This window comes from Wyeomyia smithii, chromosome 3 (genome assembly GCF_029784165.1).
Source record: "Wyeomyia smithii strain HCP4-BCI-WySm-NY-G18 chromosome 3, ASM2978416v1, whole genome shotgun sequence".
Lineage (NCBI taxonomy): Eukaryota > Metazoa > Arthropoda > Insecta > Diptera > Culicidae > Wyeomyia > Wyeomyia smithii.
In genome coordinates this window covers 87,549,276-87,566,736 of record NC_073696.1, presented here as the reverse complement: position 1 = coordinate 87,566,736, position 17,461 = coordinate 87,549,276, and the positions used below count along the sequence as shown (strand labels likewise).

Sequence of the window (17,461 nt, the reverse complement as noted above, 5' to 3'; positions counted from 1 at the left end):
TACATTTTAAACTCAATCGATCATTTTTCCTTAAAAGCCTTAAAAAACTTCTCTCAAGCTAAGCAATAATCATTGTGATTAGCTACACAAAACAATTAACTGTAAATTTATTATAATTATGTTATTATCATGGAATGAAAACAATCATTATTCACAATCACGCTCGTTTGAATTATTGTTGATTTTTGCTTTTTTATTAACAAATGGAAATAAGAATTTTCGGAAGTCAGCATGAGAGTAGAAAAAACAGACACTTTTTTGTCAAGTGAAGAGAGTAATATGGGTACGGTATCAACAAATTTATACCACATTCCTAAAGCGCTCTGAAGCCAATGTTTTAGCAGCGCTGACAGTTTCGCTAACCAGCTCAAATATGAAATCGTTAATTTGACGAAAATTAGCGTCGGCTACTAACCATTGGGCAGATTAGCGAAATGGTGCCCATCGTGAAGTAATTGGTATTTAATTTTTGTTGCGTTCAGGTCGACAGGCACTCAGAAACGTGATATACTGTATTTCACAGTATTGTAGTATATCTGGTAACAATTGACAACTTAGCGTTGTTCGGCGCATTACTTTCGTTCTGCCCCTCAACCGTGTCGAATTTAGTCGCGTGTTGTTCATAGCAGTCCATCGCAAGTAGGGTAACAGTACCAGATACAGCTTAATAAACTTTAAAAGTTGCCCGCTATGACATTTAAACGTAGCTGGAACGCAAATGAAATAGTGGACCAACTACTATACTTTTACCTATAGCCGTGCATAAACGTGTTCAACTACCCTACAGCAGCTGAAAAATCGCTTCGTCAAACAAAAGAACAACTGCGAACGACACGATACTAACAACCACATCGTTCCGTAGTAGCTCCTAGTAGCGCCACACATTTACTGCCGACAGCCGATAGGACGTGCGAAAACGCCGAGTGTTGCGAGTTCGACTGACCGCACACGATTACGTTCTCTCGTTTGCAGAGAGTGACCAAGAGAGCGCGAGAAAGAGTACCCGTGGTGATCTCAACACGGGAGTAACGATAGTAGATTTCCGGTGGGAAGCTGGGAACCACGCGAGCCCACCGCCGGCAACCCAGCAGCAGCCGCTAGGGATGCTCAGTGCGAACGTCTGTGATAACACGATGTGACGCAGGCTATCCATGCCAGCCGCGGCAGGAAGTTGACGTTCAGTCTCATCTCGTCGGTGGTTCCGTTCGGACGGTTTTGCATCGATTGCACACGCGATACGCGCATCGAGGATTCGAGCATCCGAGGAGGGCATAAAGTGGACAAACTTTGTTAAACGGATTGCTCCAAGCTTGCTTGGCTGGGTGATAAATAATAACAAGTTTTACTTGCGGAAACTGTTGGCGTGTTTGCCAATTCTACAGCCGTCTTGCTAACAGGTGCCAGTGAATGGAATTAATTTCCCAAGGCGGCACTGCTTTTGGTTCCGGTTGGTTCAAAAATTAGATTTTACGTACGATAGTAATTGAATTAGTGCTAATGAGTGTTTAGCAAACTAAGGCGACAAAGGTCTGAGAAATAAACGTCGATTTCTTAACTAGGCTAGAGAAGCAGCCTAGAAAGCGTTGTCCGTGCGTGACTTCGAACACGAACGACGCAACGTAAAATAGCAAGTGAGTGGTGTCGAGTCTGTGAATTAGCATTAATTAAATTAATAGTGAACGAATCGGAATCGCACGGGTGCCCAAGGTAAAAGCGAAGTTTCAATGACACCCTGTTTGGCGGGCAGTGTGAAATATATTGTGGAGTTACCTACAGAGTGACTGAATTCTTTCTCCAAGTGCGACAGGAGGTGGCAGTGGAATGCAGGTCTGTTTGTAAATAAAGTTAGTGTTACAATTCTGGTCACAGCGGTTTGTCAAAGTCGCGAAACCACTTGCTGGGAGGTATCAACTGCGTATTTACTACAATGGATAACCTCCGATATGATACCAAACCGCACGATGTATATGTGGCGCGATTAGAATGCGAATGAGCGTGGGAATCGACGACAACAACAAACGCTAGAGAGGAGACTAATAATAGAGTAGAATCCTCTGCCGTTGGTCTGCCGCCTGCCCTGCGATGAATGCAGATATCAAACAATTTCTTGCCACACCGTTAAGCGGTTCTCATTTTCGCTAAGTGACATACAATCGCTAGTTTACTACTAGGGGGAACTGGTGTGCGTTATTGTTTGGCAGTGTATCGGTTGTGTGTAGTAGAAAATTTTTTTTTCTTACTGATATCATTTACAGGTCATTGACGCGGTGACGTCATTTGTTGTGAATCTGAGAGTTAGATTGTGTTTATCATCTGATATTTTTCTAGAAGCTTAACCGTAACTAGTGTGCTTCGGTGTGAATTTTAAATTGGATCAAGGTGCGTTGTGTTCGAGGTTGCCTGTAGTCAGTGAGTTATGATGGTGATGGCGCCGCATGTTTGTTTGAAATAAGTTTATGAGGGACAAAAATAGAAAATGGTCAAACGATAATAACAACACGAACTTTGCAACCCAATTAAATGTTACGGGTCGTTTGAATTTGGTATAAAATTAACTTTCTCACAACGAACAGAGAATTTATTATTGCAGAAATTTGGAGGAAGCAACGTAAACTTGTTTCGGCTGTTGTTTTCAGTTCATCCAATGTTATTTAAAAATATGTGACTCATCAGTGTTAAAAATAAGTTTTAATGTAATTTGATTTGTTTTTTAAGTTATATGATTTTCAGTATAAGAGCGTTTTCAACCAAAATTTGGCTTAAAAGACTGAGAATTTTCCACAGGAGAAGAAATTTTCAGGTCCAAGTAATTATATTGCATTGTAGAGCTCAAAACAAAATATTTCAAATACAAAAAAGAAAATGTATTGCAAAATCGAGTAAGGTAAAATACAACGAGTCCTTATTCAAAGCTAACCTTTTTAATTAACACATGTTGAATAACATCAATGCCCGTGGCGTTATAACAGATTAATCTGTGAATAGTTAATTTATTATACTATGCCAAAGAGGCTCGAAGTGGGGTTTGATTTTATTTTTAGTGAACTTATAGGTAAAGTTGTAAAACATAATTAACGCGAATTGTTCAGTGAAATACTCGATATTTTTTTGAATTTCATGTCGTTTTCACGCCGCACGACAATGAAAAAATAAAACACAAACACTAGAAAATAACTAAAAATTGAATATCTGGCTAAATTATCTTTAGAACTAATGTACCTTTGTATAAAAATGGTACGTAGTTTTCTTGTATTTATACAACCAGTCTAGCATGAAAGGCCGTGTAAGTCCGACATTTTGTTTTTATTTTGTAACAGTAATTTTTTTTTCATATCCAAACTTACCTTTAAATAAAAGCACTGATTTTTGTGTAAAATGTAAACTAATCTGTAAGTGAATATTTCCTAAAACCACTACCCAGGTTACAGCCTGCAAATTACGTAAGGTCCTGAAAAAAGTGGTTTCAATAGATGAAATTATTGTTTTATGAGTTGCGTGCGCTCTGTGGTCAAACACGCACGAGCCATCAAAATTTCATGCTTAACTAACAAACAAATGCACATGTCACTGTGAACACCTGTTCATCAAGAGACACTTTTAGTTTGATCACAGTGCAGTGACCGTGCGGATGTTGACTTCTGGTTTGTGCTGTATATTTCCATCTAAATGTAGAAAATATTAAGTTGAATATGTTGACTCACTATTTACACTTGTCGCAAACTAGTGAAACTTCAACTGATTGGATAAAAAATCAGGATTGAAAAATTTTCAAACGGAGTGCTAATTTTTGAACTCATTCGCCATAGAAATAAATCGCATTCGGCTTGTAAGCGTACAGCATAAATGTCTCACTGAAACACTACCCACAATTTGCTCAACAATAAAAGAGTTTGCAGTAATAATGCAGCCTGGATTGGTGCAAACTGCAACATAACATTTGATTGCTTATGATTGATGTTGATTGATGATGTAAATGATGAGCTTCATGCTACTCATGAGTAACTGTGCAAAGCATTTTGCTTTGTAAAGTGAGCTGTTCACCAAGTTTCTATTCTAAGAATGAGAAGATAAAATACTATAAGGTACAGTAGGGTCTTTTTTTTTACACGGTTTCAGACGGATTTTTTAAGACGATTTTGTAAATAACGCGTTTTTTACGCTGTTTTTACAAATGACGCGGTTTTTTCCGCACGTTTGTTTTTGCAGGTTACGACAAAGTTGTAGATTTCGTAGTTTTATGAAGTTTTATGGAATATACAAAATTTCTAGCTCTTCACGTTTCATAGATCTGCGAGTTTTTATAAAATTTGTCTGAATTTCAAGTGTTATTGTGATAATATTATGAGTTCGGTCGAAATAATTTCTTACAAATTTTTTCTCGATAGAACTAGATTAAATACGTTATTTTCTTCCGAGTACAGAAGTTTTTCAAGTACTTAAGTGAAAATATGACGCAAAACTTAAAAAAATACACAATTTTGTGAAGTAGAAATCTCATCGGGTGGCAAACCCGAAGTATTAGCAAACCATGATTTTTTCTAAAAATTGTCCATCAGAAAATCTGTATTTTCTGATATGTTGAAAGATGTGTTTTTTGTGTTTTTGTGATCACCCGATTATATCACCCCCTTGATGATGTTTGGGGTGATAAATTAGGGAAAGTTATAAAATCGGGAATTTTTTTTTTAATAATATTTTGTTATATAAAATGGTAAAGCAATAATTTAATACGTAAAATCAGCGATTTAGATTACTACAAGAAATCCAAACATATAAAACCTAAATTAATCCACCTAGCGGTAAGACAAAGCCTTTCTCATTCAAACTTTTACAAATAATATAAAAATAGATTTACATGAACACTTGAATCCAATTAAGGTATATGCACTCTTTGGGTTCTAAAATATTGATGTTGTAATTGAAGTATGAAATATGAAATTTGACGTAATGTTAGTGCTTAAGAAATAGCGAAATAAAAGAAATGACTCTTAATTTTGAACAATTTAATCACGAACGTACCAGGAACGTTCAAATAGTACGATACCACATTTAAATTATGTTGAGGCCACATATATTGATCAAAGTAGGCATAGTTTTAAGTAGTCTTTGAATTTCTTTTCTTTCCATAACTTTTGAACCACATAGGGGAACTGCTCCATTATTCATCTCAACAGCCAGCTGCACCTATATTCATCTTATTTCTCTCATTTGTCCAATTTATCTTCAAATTTCTACAAATGTTCGAAAGTAAATCTATTTACTTCTCGATTTTGTCGAGTGGTTGAAAGTTGTACGTTGAAAATATGGTGAAATTTGACGATAAATTGATCCAAAAAGCGTGATGAGATGAATATAGGTACTGAGATGAACATAGGAGCGGTTACCCAATTAAATTGTTATACAGTTTGTCATTTGTAAGTTTGAGAGATGACTCGTTCGTTTGACACTAGTTATGTTCAAATGAGTCGTGTAATCTTTGAGATAATAGACTTTCGTTATTTTAAAAATTCAATACATAACGGTGGCTTAAGCTCGAATATAATCAAATGAAATGGGAACGTATAGGGAAGGCAAACTATGAAACAATGTGTCCAATCATAATTCATCAGTTAACTCTTAACGTGCCCGTTCATTTGATATCAATATTGTTAAAATCGGTTGTGTAGTTTCTGAGATAATTTATGTGATTTTCACATTTTGATACATTACAGCCCGATTACAATGAAATTCAATAGGGTGTTATGAGGCAGTTAGACCTTTCATTTGACACTAGTTTTGTGAGAACATAACAGGCAAAGTAAGCCTCCAATTGCAAAACAAATCAATAGGGTCTTATGAGGCAACTAGACCTTCGATTCGACACTGATTTTATGAAAATCGGTCCAGCCATCTCTGAGAAACATGAGTGATATTACACACTCTCCAGAACACGTTTCTTTCTATAACTTCTGAACCACATGTCAATCTTTATAAGATTCAAAAGTTAAGGGTTTTTAAAGTAGCCCGTTCATTTAAAACCAATTTTATTTGCGTAGTTTCTGAGATAATGATGTTTCGTGATTTTTACAGTTTGATGCATAACCTTTGAACTAATAATCCGATTACAATCAAATTTGATAGGGTCTTTTGGGGAAATTAGACCTTTCATTTGCAATTAATTTCATGAAAATCGGTCCAGCCATCTCTGAGAAAAGTGAGTGAAAATAAAAATCTGCACATACACACATCATCATACACACACATACAGCAAATGCTCAGCTCGTCGAACTGAGTCGAGTGATATATGCCATTCGGCCCTTCGGAGCACTTTTATATCTTCGGTTTTGCAAGTGATTGCTATACCTTTCTAGGAGAAAGGCAAAAAGTTAAAATAAATAATTAATTAGGTGTAAAGAATTTATGCTGAAGTAATAACGAAATAAAGAAATGACTCTGAATGTCGTACACTTCGATAACGAGCAATACCGGAAACGTACAAATAGCACAATACCAAATTTGAATTTTGTTGAAGCCACATGTTTTGATCAAAGCAGCAATAGTCTTTGAATTTTGTTTCTTTTCATAACTTCTGAACCACATATCAAATTGCTATGAAATTTGTTACCTGTGAGTTTGAGAGACAACCCGTTCGTATGACACTAGTTATGGTCAAAAAGTCGTGTAATCTTTGAGATAGTAGACTTTCATTGTTTTCATAGTTTAATAAATAACGATTGGAATAAACATCCGATTATAGGGAAGCCAAACTTTTCATTTGAAACTAAGATTATTGAAGTTAGTCCAGCCATCTTTGGGAAAACGAGTGACTTTGAAAAGTCATCGGAACATGTTTCTTTTCACAACTTTTGAACCACGTTTCTAATCATTTGAAAATTCATTAATTAACCTTCAACTAGCCCGTTCATTTGATATCAATATTGCTCAAATCGGTTGTTTAATTTCTGAGATAATGAAGTTTCATGATTTTCACATTTTGATACATAACAGACAGAGTTACAGTCCGATTATAAAAAATTCAATGAGGTCTTATCATTTGACTAGACCTTTCTACTGCAAGTTATTTCGTGAAAATCGGTCCATCCATCTCTGAGAAAAGTGGATGAGTTCAAGCAGTCTTAGAAACATGTTTCTTGTCATAGCCTGATTTCACATTATTATACATAACGGACAAAGCTAAAGTCCAATAACAATAAAATTCAATAGGGTCTTATGGGGCAACAAGACCTTCCATATGACACTTATTTTGTGAAAGTCGGTCCAGCCATCTCTGAGAAAAGTGAGTGAGTTTAAACAGTATTTGAAACACGTTTCTTCACATAACTTTCAAACTACATATCCAATCATTCGGAGTTCGGAGTTCTGGTTGCACTTCTTGAGCTGCGGATCAACTTCCTTTGTGGTCCGTAGTTCTTTGCAATTTCTAAGTTAAATTGACAAAGTTTATCAGTGCTTTTGGTCTCTGTGGAAAATTACAAGAGCACAGTGTTCCGAAATAGTGCGCGATAATCAAGAAGTGCTTTAAAAGCTAATAATTTAAGTGGTTTTCTCTTGTGACAAGTGTTCCATTGAGGTAAACAAACGAACAGCTTATAACTGGTGAGTGGCAGAAACTGCATGCTACTATACTAATCTTGCATGAGATTATAAAGCTATAAACCTTCAGCTTGTAATATCAAGCTATAAACTTTCAGCTTGCAAAAAACTTGTATGCAACTGAAAAAAGCTTCTTGTGCGCAGCTTACAAGCGCTTACGCAAAGATACAAGAACTTGGCTGGTGAAACTTGCGCAATTGTGATTTGTGTGCGCACTAACACACAGTGGGCCAATTTACTAAAAACGATGAAAAAAAAAATATTTTTGAATATATAAATAAATTAATTAAAACATAATTTAAATTTAAAATTGAATTTAGGAAATAAATTGGTCTCACAATAAAACGGAAATTATTAAAATCAATCTTAAATAAGGTTGATAAAATGTCGCTGGAAAAATCTCTCGATAATCAAAACGAACGAGATATATTTTCCAAAAATGCAATCTGCTAAGTTCCTACGAGTGAATCTCCACCACGCTAAAGGCGCATCGGCAGTCCTTAGTAGGAGATTCAAAAAGGAGGAGCTAGACATGGTTTTTATTCAAGAACCATGGTGCAATAAAGGTAAAATATTAGGGATTCAAATGAATTCTGGCAAACTATATTACGACGATTCACAGAGTTCGCCAAGAGCTGCAGTGCTAGTGAACAAAGCAGTAAAATGCTATCCTGTGACAGAATTTGTAAAACGAGATATTGTAGCGGTCATGGTTCAGGTGCCAACCACCAGGGGGAATACAAAGGTAATTGTTGCTTCGGCTTATTTTCCAGGTGAAATAAATGAGGCGCCTCCTCCTGAGATTGCTTCGTTTGTCAAATTTTGCAGAGACATTAATAGGGCATTCATCATAGGCTGTGATGCCAACGCTCACCATACAGTTTGGGGGAGCAAGTGCGTTAATGGTCGTGGTGAGTGCCTATTGGAGTTTCTCTCGTCAAATAATATAGATATATGCAATAAAGGTAACGAACCAACATTTACAAACGCTATCAGAGGTGAAGTTTTGGATCTGACGCTATGCAGTCCAGCAATTTCTGAAAAAATTGCTAACTGGCATGTATCGGATGAAACCTCACTATCTGATCACAAGCACATTTTGTTTGAATGGATTGGTGGGAAACCATCATCTGTTACTTACAGAGATCCTAAAAAAAACAGACTGGGATCAATATGCACAATATTTGCGAAAAGATTCACCTTTAAATTGTAGCAGAATTGAAACAGTTTCAGAATTGGAATCTATGACAATTCAGCTAAATGAAATGGTGATAAATGCATACAATAAAAGTTGCCCCGCCAAACAATCGTCCTCAAGTAGGGACGTGCCATGGTGGAACAAGAAGCTTGAAAGTCTTCGAAAAAATAGTCGGAAACTTTTTAATAAAGCAAAACGTACTTCAGACTGGGCTCAATATAGAAGAGCCTTAACTGAATATAGCAATGAAATCCGGAAATCTAAAAGGAGGTCTTGGGTTCAAATGTGTGAATCTATAGAAAAAACTCCAGTTGTTTCTAGATTACAAAAGACTCTTGCCAAAGATCATACCGTTGAGCTTGGCAATCTAAAGCGTCACGACGGAATCTATACTAGTGGTCCTCGTGATACCTTAAATCTAATGATTGAAACGCATTTTCCCGGTTCTATTGAAAAGACGGATTCAGCCATCTCTGATTTAGTTGAAATTTGTTCTACGCAGACTAGCTCTTGGTCTGCTAGAACGGAAAATACTGTATCAGATGTGGCGGATGAATTTTTTACGAGAACCAGGGTGGAAAGTGCTATGCGATCCTTTGAGCCTTTTAAGTCTGCAAGTGTAGATGGAATATTTCCAGCATTGCTTCAAAAAGGTGAAGCAATACTAATTCCTTCTCTCATTGAGATTTTCAAGGCCAGTTTAAGGTTGAATCATATTCCATCAAAATGGAGGGTAGTAAGAGTAATCTTTATACCTAAAACTGGGAAGCGTGATAAGACGCATCCTAAATCATTCAGACCCATTAGTCTTTCATCGGTTTTGTTGAAGACAATGGAAAAAGTGCTGAATGATTCCATTCATACATCTTACATGCAAACAAAACCGCTTTCAAAGTTCCAGTTTGCCTATCAAACTGGAAAATCCACTATAACAGCGCTTCATACGCTGGTCATGAAAATTGAAAAGTCACTCTCAGCTAAAGAAATTGCTCTGTGCTCTTTCTTGGATATTGAAGGTGCTTTTGATAATGCGTCCTATTCTTCAATGTCTAGTGCAATGAAGAACAAAGGATTTCACACGAGCATTGTTAACTGGATTCATACCATGCTTGCAAAAAGAGAAATCACTTCTGAGTTGGGAGGTTCGTCTATTACGGTAAGGGCAACGAAAGGATGTCCGCAAGGAGGTGTTCTTTCGCCACTTATGTGGTCTTTGGTGGTGGACGATCTTCTCAAAAGCTTAGAAGCAAAAGGTTTCGAAGTTGTGGGCTTTGCAGATGACATAGTCATCTTGGTAAGAGGAAAGTTCGACAACATTCGGAAAGAATGCAGGAGGCTCTGGAGTATACCCAGTCTTGGTGTATAAAGGAGGGTCTCAGCATTAATCCGACAAAAGCTGTAATCGTACCTTTCACTAGAAAGAGGAAATTCAATCTAAATACTCTCAAGCTTGGAGGAGTAGAAATTCCATTCAGTGAACAGGTTAAATACTTAGGAGTTATCCTTGATGCCAAGCTAAACTGGAATGCACATCTTGACTATGCAATCAACAGGGCGGTCAGTGCATTATGGTTGTGCTCCAAAACCGTTGGGAGAAAGTGGGGCTTGAGACCGAAAATGGTGATGTGGATATTCACATCTATTATACGTCCAAAACTGACCTACGCTGCGTTAGTGTGGTGGCCTAAAACCAAAGAGTCCACCGCTAGAACAAAGCTAGATAAAGTTCAACGACTTGCGTGCATTGCTATAACAGGAGCAATGAAAAGCACCCCGTCAAAAGCTCTTGATGCAATTCTTCATCTGCTGCCGTTGTACGAATACGTGCAACTCGAAGCAGAAAAGAGTGCCTTGAAGCTAAAAAGAACAAAAACTATCTTGTCAGGTGATCTTGTGGGTCACCTGACAATACTGGACTTTTTCAAAAGAGGGTGAGTATGAATGGAGACTGGATGGCACCTCAGGATAACCATGATATTCCCTACAAGGTATGCGAAACGTCGCGTGCAGACTGGGAAGTCGGAGTTCCTGATGTCCATCCCGGTTCAACGATATTTTTCACAGATGGCTCAAAAATAGGTACCAAAACTGGTGCAGGAATCTTCGGCCCTGGAATTAATATTTCAGTGGCAATGAGACACTGGCCAACAGTGTTTCAAGCAGAGATTTTTGCAATCCTTGAATGTGCGAATGTTTGTCTGACTAGGAAATACATACATGCAAATATTTGTATTTTCTCTGACAGTCAAGCAGCACTGAAAGCACTTGATGCTTATAAATGTACATCCAAGATTGTCTGGGAATGTATTCTCACATTGCGACAGCTATGTCAAACAAACTCAGTAAATTTGTATTGGGTTCCAGGACATTGTGGCATTGGTGGGAATGAAAAGGCAGACGAACTTGCAAAACAAGGATCTAACTCACAGTTTATCGGCCCAGAACCTTTCTGCGGTATATCAAACTGTGCAGTGAAAATGGAGCTTAAACGCTGGGAGGAACAAAAGGTGATATCCAATTGGTTTGATGTCAAAAAGTGTTCCCAATCTAAAAGATTTATCACACCAAACGAGAATCATTCGAAAAAGCTCCTAGAGCTCAACAAAAGAGCTCTTTGTACATACGTCGGCCTAGTAACGGGGCACTGTCCGAGTAGATATCATTTAAAGAACATTGGCCGGGTTCAGGATGATATTTTGTCGCTTCTTGGCAGTGGCTGTTTACAGCCCAAAGAGATTTGGTCTTTAAATCCTGGGAAGGTGATTGGCTTCATAAACCATATTTCACCTGACTGGGAGCGTGTCGGTGCAGGTACCTGATCACTCAACAATAGTGGTCATTGTATTTTGCAAGGGGACACGTATAGCAATTGACTGGGATATATATTACAAAAGTTCACATCAATGGACAACGTTATTCTAATTCCCTAATAAAAAAAATCCAATCATTTTAAATTAATTTTACAAACGGTTCAAAAACCAAGCCTGTTCTTTTGATACCAATTTTGTTCAAATCGGTTGTGTAGTTTCTGAGATAATGAAGTTTTATTATTTTCACATTTTGATACATAACCTCGAAACTAAAAACCCGATTACAATGAAATTCAATAGGGTCTTATGGGGCAACTAGACCTTTCATTTGCAATTAGTTTCATGAAAATCGGTCCAGCCATCTCTGAGAAAATCGAGTGAGATTGGGAGACCGTTACATACATACACACACACATACACACACACACACACATACAGAAAATGCTCAGCTCATCGAACTAAGTTGATTGATATACGAGATTCGACCCTATGGAGCACTTTAGAACCTTTGGTTTTTTCAGTGATTGCTATACCTTTCTAGGAGAAAGGCGAAAAGCAATTCTATCTGTCTGTCTGTCTCTCTGATCTTCATAGACGTGGAAACTACTGTTCCAATCGGCGTGAAAATTTTTATGTAGGGGTTTTTGAGGCCGGAAAAGGTTATTAGAGTAGCTCGAGACCCCTTCCTCTTCTTGAAGGAAGGGCTCCCATACAAATATAACACAAACTTCTTCGTAACTTGAAAACTAATAAAGCAAATGGAACTAAATTTGACATGGTGAGGTGTTCAGGAGTACTGTTAGTATCATGCATATCTCACATCTTGTAAAAGGTTTAAAAATTCGGAAGATGTGGGAAAAAGTTAGAACGAGAATTGAGATTTTTTGTGCCTTTTGAAAGAAAACTTCATATGGTTCGTAATATGTTAGAGACTTGCTGAAGAAACTATGCGTCTATCTCAATCAAATGAAGAAGGAAATTTTCTATTCAACTTTTAGGTGAATTGATCACCCATTTTTCTATATCAAATATGCGTTGTTAAATAGCTTAAAAAATTTATGAATATATGTTATGGCTTGAATCACTATTCAATCAATCGAACGATAACACCAAAATGAAACACTGTGCAACGGTTGAGTTTTCAGTGAAAACTATATCTGGAACGATGTTATTCTACCCAGAGCTGTGAAAAAGTACTAAAATAACTTAAATAGAAAATCAGTTCATACTGACTTTGTTATATTATGATGAAATCGGGTGAAAAAGTAATAAAATCGGGGGCAGATAAAATCGGGTACTGATAAAATCGGGTGATCACTGTAGCACAAAAAAGGAAAAAAAACACATCTTTCAAAATTTCAGAAAATAATCTACTTCACAAAATTGTGTATTTTTTTCAAATTTTGCGTCATATTTTCACTTAAGTACCTAAAAAATTTCTGTAAAAAAAAAAAAAAATGACGTATTTGTTCTAAATCTATCGAGAAAAAATTTGTAAGAAATTAATTCGAGCAAACTCCTAAAACATTCACAAAAAAACGTGAAATTCAGACAAATTTTATAAAAACTCGTAGATCTCTGAAACGTGAAAAGTCAGAAACTTTGTATATTCTGTAAAGTTTCATAAAGCTACGAGATCTACAACTTTGCCGAAACTTGCCAAATTCTAGCGTGTAAGGGAAAGAAATTGGCATCGCAACGCCACCTTCACGTCTAAATTCCGAACTAATTCAAACATCAATATTGAAGCCCCAACTATACCAATAAACTTAGTAAAAGATCGGAGAGCGATAATAATTTCGTTCTGCTAGATTCAATTCCTGGCTCAGTGTGCACTGTATGACGAAGACAGCTAATATACGTATATTTTTTGTAAAGTTCAAAATAAAAAAAAGTCATCTGACAATGTTGAAATGAAAAAAAAAATTCTGGAAAAATCTTAATAGACAAAAAACTCACAAACATTCGCCGGGTCTTACTCTTCTATATATTTTTTAGAATTTACTCTTTTGATATTACGCCAGTTACGATTTTTTTTTTCAGAATATTGAGGTATAATATAATAAAAATATTCTAAAACTTATGGCCGTTGCCAAAATTCTTACTGAGTAATTAATGGTTCTGCTCCACCTGTACTGTGCGGTACTGTCCCTTCACCAGAATGTTTATTTTCAAGACATCAGTTGGGTTCTAACAGCAGCAACAAAATGTTTAAAAAAAGAGAGCTGTTTCTAACTTTTCGAAAACCTTTCTCCTTCGAGATATCAAATTAGTTTAATATCATAATCGGATAAGCAATTAATCATGATCGTAAAAGTTTACTTCTGAGACTTCAACGCTTCACTTTACCTGTAAACAATAAGCAATATCGCACGCTAGTCTGGGGCAATGGAATATAGAAAGGTACGGAGATGGTTTGAGTCTCGGGTTCAAAGGGCTTCTCTTTTGTTAACAGTGATATCGTAGAAGACAAAAAACATTGTCCAAAAATCAATGTTCGGTACATTTTTTTCAAGAAATTTCCACAAGTTATGACAGTTTACGGCTGAAAATGCCTACCTGGATCGTTAAGCAATGCAAAATACCGTTTAAAATGGCATTTGCTCGTTGACCGAGATCTACGTCACAACACCAACTCGTGCTTCTGTTTACCTTTTTTTCGTTAGTAATACAGAAAATGTCTTCTTCTTCCTCACCTCCGTATGCCTCATTGAGTCTAGGGGGCTAATGCGGTCTCGATCAACTAGATTAGTCGAGAGAATTGGTTATTGATATTGTTTTCGGTACATTTTGCATGTTGTAGGATAAGTACAACGATACACCGTGCCCCAGTGCTGAGTCGAGAAAATTTCCAGCTCGAAAAGATCCTCGACCTGATCAGGAATCGAACCCGATATCACATTTTGCGGAAGCTAGCCGACCGACATCGCTAACCACAGAACCACGGCGACCACTTTGTCTGTGATTTTGTTTGTTTTTGTTCACACAACATTTATTTGACACAGCACAATACATGGCGAAGATTTCATTAGAAAAACTTTTTTTGTTTTGAAAGTGCCAATTTTGAAATGTTAAGAACAGTTTTAGGCAATTAAATTGTTCACATAAAAAATAGTTGAATTCAAAAGAATCTGAAATAAAACGGCTGGTCCGATTAGTTTAGGGGAGAACTGTTCAAAACGCACCAGTGGGGTAAGACGGCATGTGCCAATAATAAAATACAATAAAATAAAAATAAAATAAAATAAAATAAAAAAATAAAAAAGAACTATAATAAAATAAAATAAAATTTCTACTAGTGGCATATTAGCCTTCTGCATTGGAGCATATTGGCCTTTGTTGTGGTGAGCTTGTTCGGTAGCAATAGTAATTTTTATCAAAAAAAGTAGGAGGTTGTATCCAAGACATGGCCGCATAACTGACGTAGAGCTACGCACACTATTAACAAATGCATTGTTGTAAGAGTTTCATTAATGAGTCATAAAGTCTTCAAACGCTTGCTTTGTGCTGCCTCAACAGTGGGGGAATAAAGACACTGAAAACACGAGCTGTAAAAGCTGTTTCACATTCAGTAAATTAGACGGTCGCTACAGATTTAAATTGCTAGTATCCAGCACAGATTGCTTGCTTGAGTTGTCAAAAAATGATTAACCTTCAACTACTTGTTCATTCACCTTGAGAAAGGCACTTTGCTGCTCGAAATTGGATTTGGCAACTTTTATGCTGCATCAGTTGTGGGGAAATTACGGCAGTTTGACGACACACGCTGAGAAGTGAGAAGAACCGCGCTGCTCCTGCGACATGGTGACCAACTACAGGGCGAGTGATTTGTTTTATTTAAAGGTAGCCACAAGCGCAACCCGCGGCAATCCGCTGTTACTGCTGAGTGCTGATATCTGCTGCTACTGCTGTCAACGTTGTAGACGGTCTAGCCAGCTCACCTTCCGACTAATTAATGTAGATGGTTTTCACTCGCTTTTACACTCACTTATAGCCGAAGGTTGCTACGAAATAGGCCACGCCTTTTAGTTCAGTTTTATCATTCTCTAATGTTCTTTAGACGAATTATTCCAGTTTAGAATTCCTGTTAATGAGAGGATATAAACATCTCGTATATTTGATGCACTTGGCTTGTATACTCTCAATGTGCTCTTTGAAAATAAGTTTTTTATCATAAATTAGTCCCAAGTACTTAACCTTGTCGGACCAACTTAAAATAACCCCATTCATCTTGACAACGTGATTATTGTTTGGCTTGAGGAAAGAAGCCCTAGGCTTATGAGGAAAAATTATCATTTGAGTTTTAGAAGCATTGGGAGAGATTTTCCACTTTTGCAAGTAGGAAGAAAAAATATCTAAACTTTTCTGCAATCGACTGCATATGACACGAGGGCTTTTTTCCTTTTACGGAAATGCTTGTGTCATCGCAGAACAATGACTTTGTGCATGCTGGAGGCAAATCAGGAAGATCTGAAGTGAATATGTTGTACAGGACTGGACCCAAGACTGAACCTTGAGGTACACCTGCTCTGACAGGAAATATATCAGATTTTGAATTCTGATAGACAACCTGCAGAGTTCGATCAGTAAGATAATTTTTTAAAATTTTGATTAGGAAAATTGGAAAATTAAAAGTTTGCAATTTCGCAATCAAACCTTTATGCCAAACACTGTCGAATGCTTTTTCTATGTCTAAAAGAGCAGCTCCAGTGGAATAACCTTCAGATTTGTTAGCTCGTATCATATTAGTAACTCTGAGCAATTGATGAGTTGTGGAATGCCCATGGCGAAATCCAAACTGTTCATTTGCAAAAATTGAATTTTCGTTGATGTGTGACATCATTCTGTTAAGAATAATTCTCTCAAACAGTTTACTTATTGAAGAAAGCAAACTGATTGGTCGATAACTTGAAACTTCAGCTGGGTTCTTATCCGGTTTTAAAATGGGAGTAATTTTTGCATTTTTCCATAATTTGGGAAAATATGCAATTTTGAAGCAGCAATTGAAAATTTTCACTAAAAATTCCATTGTGCTCTCAGGGAGATGTTTGATTAGTATATTAAAGATTCCATCGTCACCAGGGGCTTTCATATTTTTGAAATTTTTAATAATTGATTTAATCTCATTCAAGTTAGTTTCAATTATTTCTGCAGGTAAAAATTTCTGGGAAGAAATTAAATCAAATTGATGTGTGACTTCATTTTCAATTGGACTCACAAAATTCAAATTTGAGTTATGAACACTCTCAAACTGCTGAGCAAGTCTTTGAGCCTTTTGTTCATTGGATACAAGAAAACGTTCACCATCTTTTAAAACTGGAATAGGCTTTGAAGGTTTCTTAAGAATCTTCGACAGCTTCCAAAATGGTTTTGAATATGGTTTCAATTTTTCAACTTTAGTCTCAAAATTTTGATTTCTCAGAAGAGTAAATCTATGTTTAATCTCTTTCTGTAAATCTTTATAAATAGTTTTAAAAACAGGGTCACGAGAACGTTGATATTGACGTCTGCGGACATTTTTCAAACGAATTAGAAGTTGAAGATTTTCGTCAATTATTGATGAATCAAATTTCACTTGAGCCTTTGGAACAGAATAATTCCTGGCATCAACATTTGCACATTTTAATGCTTCCAAAGCGGAATCAATATTCACTCCGTTTTGCAAATCAAGCTCATTATTGAAATTTCTCTCAATATAATTTTTGTATCTTTCCCAATTAGCTTTGTTATAATTAAAAACAGAGCTCATAGGGTTTAAAACTGATTCATGTGATAAAGAAAAAGTTATTGGAAGATGGTCAGAATCAAAGGCAGCATGTGTGATCAAATCACTACATACATGACTTTGATCTGTCAGCAC

At 36.6% G+C, this 17,461-nt stretch overlaps 1 protein-coding gene across 2 annotated transcripts in view; it reads left to right on the top strand.

Moving 5' to 3' along the window:
- Positions 1 to 1,144: 1,144 nt before the first annotated feature.
- LOC129732403 (uncharacterized) overlaps positions 1,145 to 17,461 on the top strand; it is a 596,785-nt gene continuing 580,468 nt past the window's right edge. The window contains exon 1 of one of the 2 annotated variants that reach the window (XM_055693256.1): positions 1,145 to 1,827. The gene's annotated coding sequence lies outside the window, so the exon portion shown is untranslated. Of the gene's footprint in view, positions 1,845 to 17,461 lie in introns of both variants that reach the window. The other variant, XM_055693257.1, reaches the window with a different exon arrangement.